This window comes from Mirounga angustirostris, unplaced genomic scaffold (assembly GCF_029215605.1).
Source record: "Mirounga angustirostris isolate CCGP_5_RB_7025 unplaced genomic scaffold, mMirAng1.0.hap1 SCAF_1, whole genome shotgun sequence".
NCBI lineage: Eukaryota > Metazoa > Chordata > Mammalia > Carnivora > Phocidae > Mirounga > Mirounga angustirostris.
Genome location: NW_026991709.1, coordinates 26,954,677 through 26,975,013, shown reverse-complemented (window position 1 = coordinate 26,975,013; position 20,337 = coordinate 26,954,677). Strand labels below are relative to the sequence as shown.

General features: G+C 35.7%; 1 protein-coding gene across 18 annotated transcripts in view; it reads left to right on the top strand.

The window, feature by feature from the left end:
- The window catches only part of LOC123863282 (uncharacterized), a 691,187-nt gene that overhangs the window by 405,462 nt on the left and 265,388 nt on the right, over positions 1–20,337 (top strand). For all 18 annotated transcript variants that reach the window (XR_010407905.1, XR_010407906.1, XR_010407890.1 and 15 more), the window contains one exon: positions 7,483–7,528. The gene's annotated coding sequence lies outside the window, so the exon portion shown is untranslated. The remainder of the gene's footprint in view (positions 1–7,482; positions 7,529–20,337) is intronic.

Below are 20,337 nucleotides of genomic sequence, written 5' to 3'. Positions count from 1 at the left end.
ATTTTGAAGTATTTTAAAAATAATTATCTAAAGTATGTCGTTAGGGGGAAAGAAGCTGGTATCTAAAAGTCTTAGAAAAATCCAGGTTAGCACCAACAGTAAAGTAGGAGTTTCATGTGAGACAAGCCTCGGGGAGTGGATAGGTGCTAAACCAGCAGGTCCTTGTAGACTCTGTGAAGGATTTTAGTCTTTATTCTAATAGTAACGGGAAGGCATTGAAGGATTTTAAGCATGAGTAGGAGTATAGGATTGAGTCTGCATTTTGAAGAATTTAAGAATTTATATTTAAGAAATTTTAAGTTAGCATCTACCATTTGCCAGACTCTGTGCTAGGTACAGGGAGACATGGGAGTGACAGGTCTTTACTCATGGAGAACTTGAAATCTAGAGGTGGAAGAAATTTTTGCAGTCATCTATGGATGAGTTCACTGGCTAGATATTTTGAGATCTCTCTCTCAGTTGTTTGTTCTGCACCTTCAGCAACCTGCATATATCTTTGATAAAGATTGGGAAATCACCTTGATTTTAATGGCTTTGAAGATGTTGGTAACTCACTATTTCATTAACTGGGGAGAAAAAATGGTTTCTGTGCAACTGAGTAGCTTCTTATATGCCATTTTCTAGTTTCCTATTGTAGCCATGCAATATTTATGATTTTTCTCCAACTTTGAGGCTTCTAATATTTCAAGGTCAGGAAGTCCTAGGCAAAGGGCAGAAGAACAATGTGAGGGCATGTTCATTAATGAAACAAAGCAAAACAAAACAAAAATACCTCTTTGGAGTATCATTTGAGAATTGGAAATTTATATATTTGCCAACAAGGGGATTTAAAATTCAAGTATCACTGATAAGTAAACTTAAGATTTTGGAGGTAGTGTATGTCTTCTGTCCAAGAAACATATTCTAAGTGATTTGCTAAATGTTGAGGACCTGGAAAAGTGGTAAAGATGAACTCTTGATGAGAGTATATGAGTATATAAAAGGATGTCAAGCCATTCAGAAGATAGACTGGCTTAGAATCTTCTTTTGAGCACCTTTTTCTGACTTGGAAATTTTTCATTGATGTGATATTATTCCCCTGGTGTTTTATCATCTTCCACAAAACTTAATTGATCTACCTCTTAGACTAATGAGGTTCATTGTTTGTCATATAGAGAATGTGGGTATTAGTCAAATGTAGTTATTGACCCATTCTCTTTAATTGTAGAAAATGGAGCTACCAACTTACCTCAGTGTCTCAAGTGATTTATTGACCTAGGCATAAATTTCAGAGGAACTTAGATTTAATTTAAGTAAGTCAAGTTGATACTGTATACAATAAACCACCTTATATTCATCATAAAACAAGAGCAATTATCTTTCTGGATCATGGTAGACTATTAAATCTTAATCTTTGGAGCATCTAAAACTCTGTCATCATACTATGAAAACAAATTATTTTGTCCAGCCTATAATACCTATAGATGAATTCTGAGAAAGAAAAAATATATAGCTAATATTGACATTTACTTTTAAGATAATCGTGGGTTATATAAATAATTAACTGAATCATATATATTTTTATGCAAGCACTAAAACATTGGAGGAATTTATCAAGTCTGATTAAGTATAACCTTATATGTCCCCAAAGTAGAATTGATTAAATTAGTTTTTTGGGGGCTGGGGAACAAAATGATGAGTAAAAACAAGTTTATGAGAGATAAAGTATGAGAAGGCTAAAATCAGAAAATGGGGGAACTTGATTTTTAGTTCTTTTATTTGTTACCACATGGGTTCATCCCTAAAGAAAAATCAGAATTGCATTTCTGATTTGGAGAGCTTTTGCCTTACTTTTCTAACTCAGATTTAAAGCAGTACCATATAGTAGAAAGTCAAATGTATTCATAGTATGCTAATTTAAGATTTAGTGCCACCTTTCTCACTAACAATTAGATGAAGTTACATAATGATAATATAACCATTTTTGCCTTCACGTTATTGAATAATACTTACTTCAGAACTTTTATAAGAGTGACAGTAAGTAATTAAGGAACACGCTTTGAAGACTTTTAAGATATGGCAGAAACATAAAGTATTGCAGTTATTACACAAGATATTAAGGATGGAGAGAATTGACATGAGGGCAGAAGGAGCCTTGTATTTTGGATTTCAGAGGGTCATTAAGGTGGTGCTGCAGGAACTGAGTTTCAGAGTGACAGAGACCCAGATCAAAACCCTATCTTTACCCCTATGTTCTTTCTGACATTAGGAATTTACTTATTCTTCTTAAGTATCTGTTTCTTATCTATAAAAGGGAAATACTAATTATGAGTTTTCACTCATATGTGGAAGTGGCCTAAGATGGTGTCCTATATGACACTCATCAAGTTCCATTCTGGTGCATTCTCTTTAATCACTGTGTTTTCTTTTCAGATATTTACCTATAATATTTTTGCAATCAACTGTATGTTTCAAAAATTTACAAAGTGTAGGTTGTTATCCCATTTTACAGAAAAATCACATGGTGACTTGAAGGAAAATCTCAGGTTCAAACCATCCATAATTGGCAAAACCAAGGTGATTGATGATATAGCCTCTATGAATCAGTGGGATCTTTTCTTTGTGTTCTTTTCCTTCCAGGGTTTCTTGATCTTCCCACCTTATCTAAAATCATAACACCAGCTCCTCACTTGCCTACTTCCCTGCTTTATTTCTTTTCATAGCACTTACCACCATTTGTCATGGCCTGTATCTATTTACAAATTAATTACTTGTGGTGGGAAATAAACTCTGTAAGAACAAGAATTTCTTATTTTAGATGTAACCTTCCCTTAATGGAAATTATCAGTTCTTTTGTATTTTTCAAAACAAATGTTGAGATATTTTTGGGAATAAAATACTGTGAATTTCATTTATTCCAAAAGAAAGTACATTTAAAGAGTGTATGCACATGTGTGTTTTTAATAAATGACATGAAACTTACTCTGTCACGTATATTATAAACATAGTTAAAAATTCCACTTCCTGGATCTGTGAGATTTTAAAGTACAGCACATTTTACTTGAATGGAGATTTTTATTCCAGAAAGTTATCAAACATGACAATCTGACAGTCTGTCATTGGGATGCCGTCACTGCTTTTCTCAGATCAACTGACAAGACCTCAGCTGGGCCTCTACAAGTTGCTTAAGAACACTTCTAGAACCATCTAATGGGCATGTTCCAACTGTCACTTGGCAAAAAAAAAAAAAAAAAAAAAAAAAAGATCACTAAAGATCGATCTCTACAGTGGTCTTCTGGCAGAAAACCAGTCATATCGTTCTCTCCAATTGAGCCTTTGTGGGGAAAAAGGCTTTATCAAATTCCTTGGACATGAAGTTACTGTTGGAACTATTCTCAAACCATGCTATGTACCGCCATGCAAGGAAGTTCAGCTTTAAAAGGTCAGGAGTGGCCTTCTAATGATTTAGATCATCTCATGATTGTTAGGAAGTGAAGAGGGTTATAATACCATAAAAGCTTTGGGTCTTATATGCCCTTTTGTGAGAAGAATCTGTGTGCCGTTAACTAAACCACAACTTCCTGATGTAATTATTAAACTGACCAAAACTGAGAGACTAACACAACACTCACCCTTCCCTGGACTTAGATTCAAAGTGTAGAACTGGGTCATTCAGATTGTGGGTATAGAAGAGAAAATGGAGTGTGTAAAAGGCCAGGTGGAAACAATACATTTATTTCCTATGAACAAATATCTATGCTTGGCTAATAGTTAATGTCAAAAAATTTAGTATTATAAAATTCAGCTTTATATTTTAATCTTGGATTTATTTTTCTTCGTTGACCAAATAGAAGAATATAGGTTTTCAAGTAAAAATATACTAGTATATTTAATGTGAATTTAAATATTTAAATAAAAATATTTAAATATACTAAAATATATTAAATGTGAATCCTGTAGAGGAACTGTAAGTGAACCTCAAAGCTAAAAATGTGACATTTTTAATGCTCACTCTTCCTAAAGTGGCTATACTAAGCTTAATGAAATCAAAATAAAACATATGCTGTGATAATAAAATTAAGCTTTACTCATAAATATTATATTATAGCATATATCTTAATTCATTTATAGATCCATAAAATAAGAGGACTTATCTAGACCTTCAAAAAGCTTTTAACTAGGGGTGCCTGAGTGGCTCAGTTGGTTAAGCATCCAACTCTTGATTTCGGCTCAGGTCATGATCTCAGGGTCCTGGGCTCCATGCTCAGCAGGGAGTCTGCTTGATATTCTCTCTCTCTGTCCCTCTACTCCTCCCCCAACTGGTGCGTGCATACCCTCTCTCTTTTTTTCTCTCTCTCTCTCAAAAGATCTTTTTTAAAAAGCTTTTAACTATATTTTTAAATTTTATTTTAATAAATGTTAAGTATAATTCTCTAATGTTCATTATAAAGATCATTCTTATTTTATGTTAGAGGTGTATAGTGTAGACATTATAAAGTTGGTATCTCCTAAGTACTCTAGAAATGCCAAGGCCTAATTTTGCTCCTCTTCTTCAAATGCATTGAATAACTTGCTCTCTTTGTAGAATATACGCGTGCTGTGACCTCTTATTTTGATGGAAGAACTAGAGCCTTTAGCAATGAAAGCTTAAACACATTTATACAATATTTTAAATTCCCTTGGTTGTTTAAACTGCATTTTTTCAAACAGGAGATCTTTTTAAGTGTTTTTGGTAGCATCTTAATAAGAAATAGTCTCTCCAGTAGAAGAGAAGGAGAGCAGAGAGCAAGAAGAGTTTCTAATTAATGTTATATTAAAAATAGCAGCTTGACATTTAATTCTTTGTCCTTCTCCAACTGTCTACAAAATCTTGCCTTCTACATTATGGTAATTTGTCTTAAATTGGCAGTCACTTGTACTGTGTATGTCACTTTGAAACTTGTAGACATGCTTATTTACCATAATTACCTGATTTTAGAGATATTACAAAGCCAAAACTCTAGTCCCTAGTCAAGCATATTTGAGAACATAAAATACATAATGGGTAGAAGTGTGTATTTCAGTTTTTAACCATATTTGCTTATATACAACATAATTGTGCCCACCCACTATGGTGTGTACGTGTGTGTGTATTTATATATCTATAAAATAAGAGGGCTGAACTGTAGTCATATGGCTTCGTGTAGAAAAATGTAGAACCACTTTATACTTGACTGATGACTGAAGTTTCAAAGAACATATTTCTTGGTAGTCCATTCTGTGACTTTATTTCTCTTAAATATGGTTGGATTAAGTTGCTCAAACTTCGGCACACAAAAGAATTTGGTCTCAGCATTCCTTCTTCGTGATTTAAGCTGTATTGTAAACTTGGGGTAATAAAATCCAGCAAATACATCTTATTACTAAATAATGCTTTGTCTTCCTAGAGTCAATAGCTACTTTAGCTAGATTTACTGTAAACTCTCAAGTAATTTCAATCTCTCATTTTGGAAACATTTTTTATCTAATTTTTTTTTTCTTATATCTGATGTAACTTCTAAAGTTATGACACTTATCTTTTGACATTCTGCAAGGGAACATGAATTAATCATTGAGTTTGTCCTGCAAGGGCAGAGGTCTCTTACTGATACCACAAGCTGCTTCTGCGATTCCAGCACAAGAAAACATCCCCACCACTAATTCATTCCTGCTTGCTCAGTCCCCAGTCTCTTAAAATTCTAGGTCCTAATAGAACAGAGGTGGATTCTATGTGTATGTAATGTTGATTCTGTTCTTGCACTTTCTGAAAATATAGAGGTTACTGTTAACATCAAAACAAACTGGGCCACGGGTTACTGTCTTTTGGAAGCATTTACAAGAAATGGCTTAATAAGCCCTTATTATTGTTACCAAAATCGCATTTTATTAATTAAGAATCACATGTGATCGTATATTTAAGACAAAAGAAGTCTAGCCAGAAAGCAAAGGAGAGTGATTTCATTACTGCTTATAATAGTACAGATCAGTTCAGAGAAGGAAAGCATTTGTTCAAGAGCAATGGTAGATTTTCTTTGAAGGTTGCCCAGAAAACAGATTTTATGTGAAGGACGACTGGGTGGCTTCCCTCATATCCTGCTGGTAGTGGTACTGACTGGTGTGTCAGCTTCATGGTTCACGTGCTTTTTCCCTTGATTGTTTTTCCTGCTTTCTCCCCTTGATTTGTAAGCAGCGTAAGAAGAGAAGCCTGTCATCTAATTCTTCGGTATCTCCCTTCACCAAGGAAGGGAGTTTCGAATGAAGTCGATGCAATAATATTGACGACATAGGTCATTAATTCAGGCAGGACTATGAATCTGCATCAAGAAGATGGGACTTACCAAGAGCGGAATACAGGATTCCATTCTCCCTACTTTCCAATTCTGGAAGTTACAGAGAATTAAATAATATAATGCTGGGGGATGAGTAGGGGTAGGAGGCACGGAGGACGCTTAGTCCTGCCATGACCTAGCTGTGCAGCCTTGATTTGCTTTGTAAAGTGAGGGTGTTGGACCAGTTGGTTTTTAAATTGCCCTCTAGTTCTAAGACCAATTCTATTCTAATGAAGGGCACCACAATTTCCTTACAGCAATTTCCTATGCCAGGTAATAGCTCTCTGAAATGTCTAAAATGTAGGACTTGATTTTACTCCATGCTGAAATGTGATCATATCCACAAAATGGACTATAATCTTAGTATATATATATAAAATATATATACTATATAGTGTATGTATATTATTAGTACCTATATATATATACACACTCACATGATCATTTATGTGAGTGTATATGTATTATTTTTTAAAGATTTATTTTATTTATTTGAGGGAGAGAGAGAGACGGAGCACGAGAAGGAGGAGGGGCAGAAGGAGATAGAGAATCTCAAGCAGACTCTCCCTGCTGAGAGCAGAGCATGATGGGATGGGGCAGGAGGTGGGTGTGCTGAGGGTGGGGGGCACTGGATCCATGACCCTGAGATCACGATCTGAGCCAAAATCAAGCATTGGGCGTTTAACCAACTGAGCCACCCAGGTGCCCTAGTACCTATATTTTTAATGACAAAAAAAAATATGTTATTAAATCTGAAAGTCTGTAATTTTTTTTGGTTGTTTTATAGTTGTTGTCTTTATTCATTTTAGCAATATGGTGTAATTTTACTTTTCCCTTGTCACCTTTACCAACTGTCAGTAGTAAAATTACTAAAGTGGCTAATAGTTGTGAACAAGTCTTAATCACTACATCCATGTTCTAGAGATGGCAAAAATGCTCAATCCACACATAATGTTTTTAGTCTAATGTTTGTGTGCCCTGTATCACCTTCAGCATTACTAGACTTGTGTATGTTGTGGATGGAACAGCATCTTGCCACAGTAAATAGACCGCCCCCCAGCAAAGAGACCACTGACCCTCAGTGTTGGTAATAATGTTAAAACAAGCCTACTGTTCTGTTGCTTTCTATCTCATCTATTTTCCATTTCTTTTTTAGGGTATCCTTGAAGATTAATCAGAGACCTTTCCACGCACCTATAAAGGTAAGAAAAAGAACCCTTCTGGTGATAAAATATGTTGTATTTGTTTTAGCTTTGTTTCAATAATGTATTCATTGAGTCAGACATAGCTAGAACTGATGTTGCTTATTCTGAATAACTGAAAAGTTTGTTACATCTGCTTATTCACTAAACTTGATACCATCCAACACATAGTATTTAATCATAAGTTTGGATTTTTCTTCCATACTATTATATACTACTAGAGTTTATTAGATATTATTATAGTTTATGTTTTACAGTAGACAGAATTTACTTTCTTTTACATTTTTATATTACTCTGTCCATAATTTTAGGGTGGTTTGACATACCATACACAATTTCCATATATCAAGAAGGCAATTTTTTAATATTTACATTTATGTGTATTAATATATATAATATATTATTAGAAACTGAGATTCTCTTGTCTACCCTAATTTCACATTTTGCTTGGTATTTTAAACCTGTAATTTTTAAAGAAACAACCAAAGGAAGCATAAGTATAATTAGCCCTCAGTGACTTAGTAATATAAGTATTAATTTGGAAGAATTTACTTCATTATTTGCTTTACTTAATAAGAATGTCAGAAAATGTGGCCCCTTTCTTGGCTAAGACCTATGTGAAGATAAATTTAGAATTTCTCCTCTAGTAAATACTTCTCTGATAATAGTTTAATTGTAGCTATTTCAAACCAAATTGTTTAATTGTGGTGAATCATATGCAAATTGTTCAGATGTAGGTCAACCTCCCACTCCCACATTCTAGCACCTCTTTTCTAAATTCAGGACAAATTGCTCAATGCCTAAAAGAGACAGAACAGTGCAGATTAAAGACATAAGACAAAAACCAAAACAACAATAACATAAAAACCAACAGTGGGCCAGGAGCCAGAAAGTTCTCCTAAAAATGGCAAGGCAGGTTGCATTTATTTATACCTTAGTTAACGATCTCTTATGCCTGCCAATAGTTTGCTCACTGCTCATGAGATTTGTGGCTGGCAAAGCTTGGTGCCTCTAGGATACCAAGTTTCCTTATCTGTAAATACATTCATTAATATCTTTCCTGTCCACTTATTGAACTGAAATGAGGATCCAGTAGGACAAGGAATGTAAAATAAGTGTGTGCCTGCTCTAATCCCACATGGAAAGAGCATGTTATTTTTGGTGGTCTGGTTGAGTGAAGAGTACCAGGCTCACTGATGGGAAAGAATATCTTGTGTAGTTCTGGGTGAGACCAACTGAGACATCCTGCAGTTGTAGTAGCTAAAGAAATTCTTTATTCTCCCAGCTGTTACATTATGTTCTAATCTATGGTTGCCTTTGTGATGGAGCATTGTATCATTTTCTGTAAATGGTTTTATGATTCTGTTGAATTTTCATGTGTTGTCTACTGTACGTTCAAAGAAAAAAGTGATTTCCAGTTACTAAAGCATTGAAAAAAGTGATTTCCAGTTACTAAAGCATTGAAAAGTTATAAAGCAGATTCATGAGTTTGTTACATTTGTTGTTTTTTATCTTTAGGCAATTATTGCAAGTGTTTTGATATATTGACAGAAAATAGTGAGCCTTGCTGGTTATTGATGAAAAACTATTTTGCTTTAATTCTAACAAAATTAGAATTCTGCCTTAATATAAAAATAATTTTTAGAATTATCATTCTTCACTGGAATTGACTGTTCAATAATTTGAATTTATATTTTATGTAATATATCATTTTAAATATTTTCTGTAGTTTATTCTGAATTAAATTATTCATTCATGAAATTATTGAAGAATTATTGAATTAAATTAACTGAGTAAAAAAGTGGCAGCAATTTTTCTAATTTATAAAATGGGGAAATGGGTGGTGTGTACCTTGTCTTTCTTTCAATATAAATATTTTTGTTTGAATTATTTAAAATTTAAAAAATTAAGAATTATATTAAATAGAAAATGCTATTTCCCTCAAAGTTAGCTAGTGCTAAAAGTTTTGGTGGAGCATTGTATCCACCAAATTCTTTCCTTATATGAATAACATTCTTCTTCATATATATAAATATCAATATCAATATGTGCACATAGTGCTTTTGATACAGAGAGGCTGGATCTGAGGACCCAGAGAGGCATCATCCCACAGGACCAATCAAGAGGGTCCTTGGCTGCACGCAGGATAAAAATCAGATGTGAGCCAGAGAAGTAGAAACAGAGCTTATTGAACAGTGTTGAGTGACCGGTAGAGAATAGCAGATGGAGTGTCTAGGAGACTCAGAAAGAAAAGCAGTAAGTCTTATCATTGCTTGGGACTAGGGGTTTCTACTAGAAAAAGGTCTAGGGTATGTGTTCCTCCAAGAATGCAGGGTTGGTCCAATCAAAGGAAGTCACAGGTGAACAATGAGTGTTATTCCATAAATGACCGAAGGTAGGGATATTGATGCCATCATCAGCCGAGGTTTGTTGGAAGCTAATATTCTGGAACATGTTTGGGATCTGGCTCTTGTTAGGTGTTGTCAGGGGTTTGGGGCCTAAGACAAAAACTCAGGGAATGATTAACTTTCTTGCTTCCCCCTTGAAGTGGGAACAGTGCTTCTTTGGCTTATTCAGAGGCAAAATATGGAACATGAGTAAATGGTGCCTCACAGAAAAACAGCAGAGAGGAGCCTTTCTACAATGGAGCCCCTTCAGCTTCCCTATCTCATTTTCATGATTCTGTTTTTTAACATTTTCATGGTAAATATGCTTCTAAGTCACTGTATGTTATCCATTTCATCCCTTTTAAAGGCCTGATGTTAAATAACTTTTTCTGATGTATCATGATTTATTTAATAGGCCCTCTAACCTTTTTTTTTTTTTTTTCAGTTTTTATTTTAATCACCCAGTGTTCATCAGGACAAGTGCGCTCCCTAATCCCCATCACCTATTTCACCCATCCCCCCATCCACTTCCTTTCTGGTAACCATCAGTTTGTTCTCTATAGTTAACATTCTGTTTCTTGGCCTATCTCTTTCTCTCTCTCTTTTTTCCCCTTTGCTCATTTGTTTTGTTTCTTAAATTCCGTATATGTGGGAAATCATATGGTGTTTGTCTTTCTCTGACTGACCTATTTTCACTTAGCTTAATACTCTAGAGCTCAATCCATGTTGTTGCAAATGGCAAGAGTTCATTCTTTTTATGGCTGAGTAATATTCCATTGTATATATCACATCTATCAGTGGACACTTGGGCTACTTCCATATCTTAGCTATTGTAAATAATGCTGCTATAAATATAGGGATGCATATATCTCTTTGAATTAGTGGTTTTGTATTCTTTGGGTAAATAGCCACTAACGCAATTGCTGGATCATAGGGTAGTTCTATTTTTAACTTTTTGAGGAGCCTCCATACTGTTTTCCAGAGTGGCTGCACCAGTTTGCATTCCCACTAACAGTGTAAGAGGGTTCCTTTCTCTCCACATCCTTGCCAACACTTGTTTGTTGTTGGTTTTAGGCATTCTGACAGGTGTGAGATGATCTTTCATTGCAGTTTTGATTTGCATTTCCCTGATGATGAGTGATGATGAGCATCTTTTCATGTGTCTGTTGGCCATCAGTATGTCTTCTTTAGAAAAATGTTTATTAATGTCTTCTGCCCATTTTTTATTTTATTTATTTATTTTTAAGATTTTTATTTATGTATTTGTCAGAGAGAGAAAGATAGAGGGAGGGAGAGAGAGCGCACAGGCGGGGGAGAAGCAGGCTCCCCACTGAGCAAGGAGCCTGATGCAGGACTCAATCCCAGGACCCTGGGATCATGACCTGAGCCGAAGGCAGATACTTAACCGATTGATCCACCCAGGTGTTCCAGTCCTCTGCCTATTTTTTAAATGGATTATTTATTTTTGGGGTGTTGAGTTTTATAAGTTCTTTATATATTTTAGATATGTCACTTTATCAGATATGTCATTTGCAAATATCTTCTCCCATTCCATCGGTTGCCTTTCGGGGTTTTTTTTTTTTTTTCCTTCACTGTGCAGAAGCTTTTTATTTTGATATAGTCCCAATAGTTTATTTTTGCTTTTGTTTCCTTTGCCTCTGGAGACATAACTAGAAAAATGTTGCTATGGCTGATGTCAGAGCAGTTACTGCCTGTGCTCTCTTCTAGGATTTTTGTGATTTCAGGTTTCACATTTGGATCTTTAATCCATGTAGAATTTATTTTTGTGTATGGTGTAAGAAAGTGGTCCAATTTCATTCTTTTGCATGGTGCTATGCAGATTTCCCAACACCATTTGTTGAAGAGACTGCCTTTTTCCCATTGGATATTCTTTCTTGCTTTGTCAAAGATTAATTGACCATGTAGTCATGGGTTCATTTCTGAGTGTTCTGTTCTATTGATCTATGTGTCTTTTTGTGTGTGTGCCAATACCATACTATTTTGATTGTTATAGCTTTGTAATATAACTTGAAGTCTGGAATTGTAATGCCTCCAGCTTTGTCTTTCTTTTTCAAGGTTGCTTTGGCTATTTGGGGTCTTTTGTGGTTCCATACAAATTTTAGGATTGTTTGTTCTAGTCCTGGGAAAAATGCTGTTGGTATTTTGATAGGGATTGCATTAAATGTGTAGATTGCTTTGAGTGCTATACATATTTTAATATTTGTTCTTCCAATCCATGAGCATGGAATGTCTTTTCATTTCTTTGTGTCATCTTTAATTTCTTTCATCAGTGTTTTATACTTTTCAGAGTACAAGTCTTTCACCTCTTCAGTTAGGTTTATTCCTAGGTATTTTATTTCTCATTTAACCTTTTTTTTTTTTTTTGAAGTAGAACTTAAAATGGAATAAGGGAAAGCCTTTCTTAATAACACTTTTGGCAGGCATACAAAAGAATAATTCCCATTTGTACATTGAATCAGGAAATTAAGGAGTGAAGAAAAAGTGTTACAGTAAAGAAACATAAGAAATATCATTAGGTAAGTGGACATAAAAGGTCAGGGAAAGAAAAGCTAATAATAGCAATGTTCATGCAACTATGTCATAGGTATGTAAAACTAAAATTCTCTTCGTGTTTTCAAGGTTCACTCCAAATGACACCTCCTTCCATATGCATTCAAAGAGAATCCTCCCTTCATCCTCATTCTTACCCATTAGTTTACATCTCCATAAAACTGGCAAAAAAGAGATCTCATCACATTATGTCATATATAAAAATTCATCTTGCATGTATCCTTTTCCCCTATTAGGCTGTTAACCCATAGGAGGTAATGACTGTGTTATTTACCTTTGAACCTAGTAGTTGCTGAATATATGGTCTTTCAGTTAAATGATTGAAGTATGAGAAAGGGGAGGAATCAGGCAGAAAGTTTAATTTTACCAAGATTTTATAAGGTGCCACTATCTGCCTTTGTATTAACTCAAGTTAATAATAAACAGTGCTTCTGGTGAATGAGATGAAATAATATAAACACATGGCTTTTGATATATAATAAAAATTATTTAAAATCAAATTTTACTGATTTTTTCTGTGGTATTCATGATCAAAACATACCTACAAACCAAATATTTCAGAAAAATATTTATGAATGTATGAAAAAAATATTTGTATGGTGCACTTATACATTACCTCATATGAGCTTAAAAACAGCTTGTCGGCTTTAACGCATTATACACATGTAAAACATTATTATCATTAAGATAGTAATAAAGTTGACTCTGGATTACTAATATGGATGGTTATTTGCAAAATCAAAATAATATGTAAAAGAATTCTTTATGTGAAGTCTGTTAGAAGAAAGGGAGTATTGTTTTCAGTACTTTGTATAATGCAAGTTGCTACTCATGCCATTAAATGAATCTTTAACATGGTCTCAACCAACAAAAGTAGAGTTATTCATAGTTAGAACTATGCTTGAAGGAATCTCCGATTCCACATTAGTCTGAACTCAATGGTAATGTAAATTTCAAATATCTGAACAGATTTACCAAGAACAATTTCCATTACAGAAAAATTAAAATTAGTGGGTATAAAAGTCTCTTTTGAAACTGATTGTAATGCTGAGTGCACAATACCTTTTCTCCTCCTCTGACTAGCCCCAACTTTGATTTCACATACTTTTTTACTGGTCAAGTTAGGAAGGAGGAAAGGATCATGGTCAGTCTTTTCTACAAAAAATTTGAGTTCATTGCTGACCTTTTTAAATCTGGAGCTTGAAACTTAGTATTTCAAATGCATACTTTTGCTCTCTTTGTCATCAAAGCTCTCACAGTCATTGTTATCTATTTGGCCAGGGTTGAATATGCAAGTACCTTCAGGACTCACACATACAACAAAAGTGAATATAACAAACCAATATCAGACAATAGGGAGTGGTGTGAACTGGGGAACTGATGATCATATCTTCAACATACATGGGCTACCTCAATTCATTCCAGTCAAATTTTCTAGTCAGTTGTTTGTTCTAGTGGCCATAACTTCTAAAGGTATAGAGAGTTGAACACTGGAATTTTTATGTAAAATCTTACAGTTTTTGAGTGTTAGATCAATTTTTTTTTAATTGGAAAAAAAAGGAAACCATACAACGAGTCAAGATGTGCCTTAGGTAGGCAATTTTCTACCTTTGCATAGATAAAGTGTAAATATTTGACCAATCAATAAATGAGCCATAGATCTCTATAAGAAATAGAGAAATTAAAGAACACTCTAATTCTGTTCTCCCTTGTCCATTAGAAATTTAATATAATATTTTAAGGAGGGCCATAGTCATAGTGACAAAGATGGAAACCTACCAGATAAGTCTTTTCAATCTATCTCTGGGTTCCAGAGGCCAGAAAGACCGTAAGAGGGAGAGCAAGAGTGAACCAAGGAAGCTAAGAAGGTGTTAAAATGTATTATGATATGTTAAAGGATGATGGCTTTAAATTTAAATTTAAAAAATTCAAGTTTTTTACAAACCTTTGTCTTTTATAAGTCTTAAAAAGGAAATAATGAAAAGAGATGGTAGATCAAAAGGAAGTCAAATTCATGGCAAAAATATGTATCAAACATGCAAATCCTGTCACATAATTGTTACTAAGTAAACATGGATCCAATGGACCCTCATTTGTTTTCCAATCTGACCTGTTTAAGATTTACTTTGTTTTTGAGGTCTCTCTGCTTTCCTTCCAGACAAACTCACCCTTCCCTCTGCTAATTCAATACTTTCTTATACTACCACACATTTCACTGCAGTTCGTGGTATCTAATTACAGGTGCTTACATATATCTCTTCCCAAATAGAATTAAGAATCTTGAGACCAGAAACAACATCTTTAAAACTTTTTTTGGAAATAATCATAAACTTATAGAAAATTTTTAAGTAAGCACAGAAAAACATTTGAAAGTACATTTCCAACCTAATGCCCCATTACCCTAAATTACTTTAGGCTGTGTCTGCTCATAAACAAGACATTTTTCACCTAACCACAATAAAGTCATCAATCTCAGGTGCTAAGGACTCAGTTATCCCCACTCCCACCAACAGATTCAAATGTTGAAGCCCTATTCCCCATTGTAATGGTATTTAAAGAAGAGGCCTTTGGGAGCTAAGTAGGTTTAGATGATACCATGAAGGTGGGGCCCTCATGATGGGGTTAGTGCCCTTATAAGAAGAGACACCAAAGGGCTGGCTTCCTTTCTCTTTTTCTGCCATGTGAGGGCACAAGCAAGGAAGAGAGTTATCACCAGTGAAAGGAATTGGCTAGCATTTTAATCTTGGACTTCCTAGCCTCCAAACCTATGAGGAGTAAATTCCTGTTGCTTAAGCCATTCAGTCTATGATATTTTGTTATGGCAGCCTGAGCTGACTAATACATCAGGAAATTAACATTGTTGTATTACTACCATCTAATCCTCAGATTCCATTCAAGTTTTATCTGTTGTCCAAATAAATTCCAACTGCTATCCTTTAGAATGTAAGAATTTGTTTCTGAATGATGTGCCTCATTCAGTAATCATGTTTTGTTTTTTTTTTTAAAGATTTTATTTATTTATTTGAGAGAGAGAATGAGCTAGAGAGAGAGAGCATGAGACAGGGGAGGGTCAGAGGGAGAAGCAGACTCCCTGCCGAGCAGGGAGCCCGATGCAGGACTCGATCCTGGGACTCCAGGATCATGACCTGAGCTGAAGGCAGTCGCTTAACCAACTGAGCCACCCAGGCGCCCCACAGTAATCATGTTTTATTAGTCTCCATAAGTTTAGAAAAGTTCTACAGACTTCCCCTTAACTTTCATGACCCTGATATTTTTGATGATTACATTCCAGTTGTTTTCTAGAATGACCTTTAATTTGGATTTGTCTGATGCAAGGACCATAGCTTATATAAATTTGAACCTTAGCATCTTGAACAGTGTCTGGTATATAGCCTATGCTCAGTAAATGCTAGTGAGGAATGAACTAGTGTATGAAAACCTTTACTGGGAAACTGACTCTGAATCACTTGGGTAATGCTAATAGTAAATATTTCAGAACTTTAAAGAGAGAAATGTAAAACATGTCCAAAATAGGAAAACAAACAGACAAACAAAAACAACCCAGCAAGCTCTGATGTCTTCCTCTGTTCTTTAATTTACTCAGTGAGCATGCATACACTGGCTACCTTGTAAATTAATACTAGTTTCCTTAGAGCGGTATTTCTCAAAGCGTGGTCTGTGGACTGTTTCCAGTTTACATGCTGTTTCTGATTCATGATAACATAGTAGAGAAATTGGGAATAAACATTTAGAAAGCTTTTTAGCATTTTGACAAAGTGATTCTATTTCTGCTAAATCTAATAATTCTAAAGCGATATATTGGATATATTTTATTTGCCCTTTTTATTTGATTTATCTAAGAGTTAATTTACATTGTATTTTATTTGTGTATTTATTCATAATGGGCCAGACATTAAAAATGTGGTCATTTGGGGGACGCCTGGGTGGCTCAGTCGGTTAAGCGTCTGCCTTCGGCTCAGGTCATGATCCCAGGGTCCTGGGATCGAGTCCCGCATCGGGCTCCCTGCTCCTTGGGAGCCTGCTTCTCCCTCTGCCTCTGTCTCTCTCTGTCTCTCATGAATAAATAAAAAAAATAAAATCTTTAAAAAAAAAATATGGTCATTTGGGGCACCTGGGCGGCTTAATCAGCTAAGCATATGACTCTTGATTTTGGCTCAGGTCATGACCTCAGGGTCTCAAATGGAGCCCTGTCTCAAGCTCCGTACTCAGGGGGGAGTCTGCTTGAAATGCCCTCCCTCCGCCCCTCCCCCTACTCATGGTGCTCTTGCATTCATGTTCACTCTCTCTCTCTCAAATAAATAAATATTTTTAAAATATGTGGTCATTTACCACAGTTTTTGGTCATTCCCATCAGAATAGAGTGGGGTAAATGTGACCCGGGTTATAATGGGTTTTGACCTGGAACCTGCAGAACGAGTAGGATATTTCTAGTTTTTAGAAAAATGGGCAATTCAGGCAAAATAAAGTGCAAGAGTATGCCTATGTATGTGTAAGTGCGTGTGTGTGCCTGTGTGTATGTGTGCACTTGAGTGCATTTTCATGCATGCTGAATGTGTCTCTAAAGACAGGAGCCTTAAAAGACAGTAACAGCTCCTGATTCCAATACTGGGTGAATAGCAACTCCTCCCACATCTGATTTCATTGCATCATGAGCACTGGTTCCAGTAGCGTTCCCTCGATAGACCATTTTCTTGTTCTCCCTTTCCTTTCTGAACTTATTTTCTCTCTCAGCCACCTGAAACCTAGAATTCCCATTGCTGGCAAAAGACGAATAAGCTCCTCTGACCAAAAAAGTGGCCAGCGCTAATACCACTTCTAGATGACAGAGCCTATGCACAGTTTCCCAAATATTTAAGCAAAGAGAGAGGAGATGTAGACAACAAAGAGGAAAAACAATGAGAGAAAGAATAGCACGAGAATAAAAGATAATGATGGTGGGAGAGAACTGAAAGGATTGCATTAAATTTAATTTACATTGGTAATCTTCAATCTTAGTAACATTCAACTCAGTTTAAAACATATTTATTAAGCAATAGTCATAGACCAGACAGTGGACTCAGGAAATGAAAAGAAGAAGACACAAGAACTTGCCCTACAATGATCACAGTGCTTTGGGTAAGACAAATAAGCAAACATGTTTCCAGTGTAGTGATTGGGACATTCATTGGAATATTTGTAGGTACAGAAGAGAGGTGATAGACCAGCCTCTCAGGTGTCTTGGAGGAGATGGTGCCCATGAAGGGTCTTGATGGAAACTAAACTAAATTTAAAAAGCAGGATAGGGAAGGAACATAGTCTGATACTCAGCATTTAATTCAGTAGCTGGCACATTGTTGGTGCTTAATAAATATTTGTTGAGTGAATGAAAAATTTAATTAATTTGAACTAGCTGACCAACCAGAGATAAACACAACTCTAGGAAGAAGAACTAAGCAAAGTTACAGAAGCATAAAATAGCAGTGCTTAGTAGGGGGAGGGGAAGATCTGCAGTCTTCTGCAGTGGAATAAAAATGATATGACAGAGGGGTGAGGGGTGTGTGTGTGGAGAATGGAGACATTAAGTAGAAGCCAGGTGATGGAGACATTTCTCTGCAATACTAAGGCCCCAGGCTTTAGCTGTGGATAATAGGAACATGACATTGTGAGGCTGTATGATAGTATGATTATAGATGACTAAGTGCAGGGGAGAAGGACAGACACAGTGATACTAACTAGGGGTCCATTTCACTAAGGTTGGCAAGCAAAGACAAAGGCCTAAGAGAGAGCAATAAAGGAAGGGATGGAGCATGGAGGAGGGGCAATGGTGCAGAGATTCAGGAGTACCCTAGAGAAGTAGAATCCGTGGAACTTCTCAGTTAATGGGTACTGGAAGGAGGAGAAGCAATCACAGCACAAAGAGAAAGGATGAAACCTTGGAAAATTCCCCATTCATGACTTGGGTTCCTGGATGGACAGTGATATCCTAAGTTAAGCTAAGGTATATCCGAGGACGAGTAAGTATTTGGGAAGCAGGGAGAGGCCTCAAAAAGAATCCAGTTTTAGACATTAAATTTGAGGTGCCCATTGAGGAAAAGAGAAGGTCAAAACCGGAGAAAAGTACGTATCTACTTTTGTGTGTATTTATGTATGTGTATTACAGTTATACACATACAGCCAGGGATCTATGCATCAGTTCTGTCTGCACAGAATCATATGAAAGCTTTATTTTCTCATTAACTTATTGCTGTCAAATTAACTTATTGCTTGAATCTATCACTTGAGACTCCGGTAATTCATTCCATATTTCAAAATGTACCACAGACAGAGAAAACTGCTGTAGCTGAAACCTGGTTCCAGACTAGTGAAAACATCCTGGGTCTCTACTACCAGAGCGAAGAGGAAAACCAGGCCCATTGCAGGCCTGAACTTGTTTCAGTTTCAGTTACCTGGATTAGCAAGGCAGAAACAACCCGGTGCCTAATTTACCCTTATAATTGCCTTAGTTTTCTGCTTTGCCTGGCTTGTGGGCATATTTTCATGTTCTATTATTAGAAAGGAAAAATTCACTTCCTGTTTGGGTGGTTTCAGACAAAACGTTTAAAATATACTTTACCATTCAGAGAACTAGCATTTTATAAGCCTCTGTGTTTAGAGAGTAATGTAGTGAGAAAAGGGAAAACTTTAACCAGTGTGTACCTCATTGTCCTCATGTGAGAGTTCTGTTACCTCTTAACTCCTTTTCACAACAAACCTCAGGGACTCAGTCTTATCAGCAGTGACCTTCGAGCATCTTCTGATTTAAGATGCCCAAAGAAACCAAGTAGATTCTGGAGCTCTCCATATATTCAAATCACTGTGGTGAAGGTTAGATCTCCAGTCAACTCAAGCACCTTCAGTGAAACTCAAAGTGGATAGTCAGTTGAAAGGGAATACTTCTCCTTCAGGCTCCCAACCACAAACTCAGTTTTTCCATATAGCAGTCCCAAACCAAAGGATTTCAACTAAATGGAGACATTAACAGCACAGCTGTTATTATGTCCGTAAAACTTCAACCATAATACCTACTCGGTAATTTTTTTTCATCTCAGTTAATGGAGAAGCCAGAATGGTAAAGTAGTAGATGAATAAATTATAATTTTCTCCAATTACCCTTTTGGATTATCTTTTATGAAAGAGGTACACAAAATTTATGTGATGCCACCCCATCTCCTCTGCACACGATGAGCACAGATGTTAAGTTTTAGTAGTCAATTTCACTGAACCATCTAAAATATATAGAATCCAGAATGTATGAATGTAAGTGGAGTGTTTTAAAACTCAGAAATATTCAACAGCCCAAACTTATAAAGCATGCAGTTAGTTTCCCATCATTTATTTTCATCTATTTAAGTGTTTATTCATTTGTGGATTTTATCGGTGGGTATTGAGCATATCATATACTGTGTACTAGACTCACAGGCATCTTTAGAATGCAGAGGGTAGGTCGGGGAGGGGCAAGAAAAGCTGGCATGTGCTAGACCACAAGAGCTTTGAATGCAATGCTAATGACTTTGAATTAAGTGCTGAAGATAGTAGAGAGCAAATGAATACATTTAAAAATGGGCATGAATTTACATTTTAGTAAGGTCTCTGGAAGTTCTGGCAACCGTGAAAGCTAAGTAAATTGATCAAGTAGAAAGGGTCAAGAAAGAAGAGCAATCAAAAAAGAAAAAAGTGAGAGAAGGTATAGTTGTGTGAGTTATTCAGGAAATATTTTCGCTATCAAATTGACAAGACTTCACCATTCATGTGTGGAAGGTTAACATAACCTGGAAATCTTAGCTAACTCTCAAGTTTTGCAAGAAAGATTGG